Source organism: Vulpes vulpes, chromosome 13 (genome assembly GCF_048418805.1).
Source record: "Vulpes vulpes isolate BD-2025 chromosome 13, VulVul3, whole genome shotgun sequence".
NCBI classification, from domain to species: Eukaryota; Metazoa; Chordata; class Mammalia; order Carnivora; family Canidae; genus Vulpes; species Vulpes vulpes.
In genome coordinates, this window is record NC_132792.1 from 70,301,680 (window position 1) to 70,305,348 (window position 3,669).

Consider the following 3,669-nt stretch of genomic DNA (forward strand, 5'->3'; position numbering starts at 1 on the left):
GTCCCCATCAGGCCTTGTCTGCCATCCCACTTGCCATGACACCATGAACCCAGTATTCTCTGAATTTTTGCTAACCCCGCACCTCATTCTAATGTTCCCGAAAACAGCTCTCTGTGCTCTCATAGCCCTGAGGTCAAGGGAACACACACATCATAGGAGTTTCTGTTTTACAGATGAGGGAATGGAGGCAAAGTTTTAGGCAGACGGATCTCAGTTATTGGAGGAAGAAGTTTCCAAAGGGTGCTGAGGCCCATCTCCCTCTGGCTTTTCCTTCTGCTGGGGTTTCTGCCGAAGCAAGGGGGTGTGAGTTGAACGTAAGAGAAAAAAATCTCCATAAAGGGGACTCGTTCAGGGCCAACCATACAGCCACCGGGCCTGTGGTCCTTCACAGTACAGCTCTTGGAAGCCTTGTGGAAGCCAAGAGAACGCTTGGTCATCTTACAGGGCTAAGTGGACAAGGCAGGTTTCACATTTTCAAAACTGTAGTGAGATTAGTCATCCGTTGTGAGTTAAGGATCTATTCATTTCCTCAGAGCGTCCTTAACCTTGTTATTCTTTCCCCAGTGCATCTTCTGGGGAAGGACACACCATGTGCCTCAAGGACCACAGGAGCGAGTGATGCTGATTCACCAGATCGCCAAAATGTGTTTCCCGATTGTTGAATTGTGGGCAGACATTTATCTCTGTTTACCCTTCTAAAAGTCCTTGGCCAAAAAAGACAGGATGTACCTCCAAAACACAGCATGCTCAAAACTGAAAGAACGCTATGCTAACAGCCTTGCCTCTTTGGATTTAGCCGGCTCTACGTTACGTATCATGGAACAGCTGAAGTCTTTTTCTAAATTTTATTGGGTGCCATTTTGGTAACAGTGAAATTGTTGGAATACTGAGTGTTTGAGACATGTCTGTATATACAGGCAGCAGATGAAATGAGCAAGATGAATTTAAGAGCACTTTGGTTTTAAAGTGCAAAAACACACTCTAGTCTGCCTCTCTCTGTCTTGAGCTGGGCTGTGGCAGGGAGAAGGGGTGGAGCTGGAATCGCAGTATGGAGTTCAAATCCCATTCTGCCACTTACTTCCTCTGGGATCGTGATTAAGGGGCTTCACCTCCGTGGAACTGAGGTTCTTCACCTGTAAAATGGGACAATAACTATACCTTGGGACAATAACTATACCTCATTTTTTTAATGTTTTTTTTTTTAAGATTTTATTTATTTATTCATGAGAGACACAGAGACAGAGGCAGAGACACAGGCAGAGGGAGAAGCAGGCTTCCTTCGAGGAGCCCAATGCAGGACTGGATCCCAGGATCCCGGGATCACGACCTGAGCCGAAGGCAGATGCTCAACCACTGAGCCATCCACGTGTCCCACCTTGGGTTCGTTTGATAACACAGAGTAGCTAGCACAGGACTTAAAAGCCATAGGTTAAAAAAAAAAAAATCCAGTCAACACTTAGTAAGCACCTGCTATATACTCTGGGCTGCTGTGCTATGTACTGGACGACTCTGGGATCACAATTCACATTATAATCATTAGAGATTTATGAATTATTAGGACAGATTTTTTTTAACCTGACAGAAAATAGTTTTGAGGAAGGTATACCTTTTAACAATTTAAACAAAGGCACTGTTTAAGGTAGCAAAGGCTGGGCCCATGGGCAGGGCAAAAATTACTAGGTAATGGGAAAAGGCAACACAGAAATGCAAAAATCTCACTGGTTGATAGTTGTGTTGAGTCTCAAAGAACAGAAGTCTGCAAGGTCAAGGAGGAAGGAAAAAAGCATCACTCACAGAATGAAAAGCTACTGAAACTCAGCAGTAGGGATGATTTTTAAAACATGTCCAAAAGTTCTTTGACATCCCTTCCTTTAAGAGATGAATTCTAACTCTCCTCTCCATGCGTGTGGGCTCTATTTAGTGATATGCTTTTAATGACCTGAGCATGGTGGAGGTGTGTGACTTCAGGTAACTGGATTGTCAGAGACACCGTGGCTTTCCCAATGCTTTCTCTCTTGGGTCACTCCCTTTAGAGGAAGCCAGATGCCATGCTGTAAGGTCTCTTGCCACCATCAAATGATTCATCCTGGAATTTTAGCTTCTCCAGCCCCAGTCAAGCCTTCAGATGATGCAGCCCCAACTGACATTTTGTCTGGAGCCTAAGGAGATGCCCTGTGCCAGAATCATCTGACTAAGACAGTCCAGGGTTCCTGTTTCACAAAAAGGGAGATAATAAATAAATATTTATCATTTTAAGCTTTGGGGAAATTTGTTTTGTAGCAATAGATCACTTAACATAGTGGCAAAGAGCTCCCAAAGGAAATTTCCTCTGCTTGGAGCCTGGGGGCCTGGGGACACAGAAAATAGGGTCTGAAAGGTAAATCCTGAAATTCTCTGATAAGAAGTATATATTTATCCTTTCAGCAACATACTCAAGCTGGAGGATGTTTTTACATAGAGAAGTGGCATGATCAGAGTTGATTATGTTATCTCTGGCATGAAATGGCAGGGAAGGGAGACTGGCTGGGGGCTAAGCATCCCCCAGTTAGGAGGTTACAGGAACAATAGTTTAGGTATGAGAGCCTGAAATAAGACTCTGGCAGAGGGGGTGAATATTAGGAGGACTTAAGATTTGGTGTTTTTCAGTACTTAGGGCCATCCTGTGAAATCACACTTCACTCTGCACTGTGTCAGGGAAAAAGTATGCCGAACTACATGACAACTGAATATTCCTGCCGACATGATCATTATCATCACACAGACACACACACACACACACACACACACACACACACGAGATACTTTTCATGCACTAACAGAATCAGCACTTTGTAAAAAGGACTTCACAATTAGGAAATGTCTCACTCTTAGGATTTAGTATTAAGCCTCTGACACAGTCCTGTATACCAACTCTAATTTCACTAACAAAAAAGAAAATAATGAGCTCCCCCTTCCATAAAGGGAACTAGAAGGCTCACATTTGTCCACTGTACAAATAAGGCCACAGAGGATTAGACTGAATTATGGTGGGATACAGATTAAACGTGGTTTTGAAATGTTAAAAGATTCAACAGAACCCATGACTAAAACAGCATAGACAGTGACATTAAATTAGCTAAGAAGTGCTCGCCTCCCAAAAAACTGGTTTCCTTATAAAAAAGACATCTATTTTTGGTATCGCAGTAGCCCTAGAAAGAAACGGCTATCTAAATGCTAAGCCATAAATGTTTGAAATGGCCACGTTTCTGCCCTAATGGTGAGGGAAGAATGAATGAACTAAATGAAAGAAACCTATTTTTATTCTATTATCTTAACTGCACCGTGTCATCCCCACTGAAAGCTACATTTCCAAACGTTTCTTCCGGGAAGTAGAGCTCTAGTGGAACTGAACATTAATCAGAGAACCAGAAAGGATCCCAAGCCAGCAGAGTCAAGGAATCACATTTGATTTCCAGAAGGAAAAAATTTCGAAGAGTAATAGTTGGGAATCTTACAATTTCTGCTTCTGAAAGTATTTTTTAAAATAATGCTTTCTTTTGCATTTACATAGTGCAGGGAACTTTTGAAGAGGTGTTAATCTTCAAATAACTTGATTCAAGAGATACTTGAATACTCCGCGTCCTAATAAGAAGAAATAAGATCTGTCCCCTAAGAGGAATGCTTGTTCTT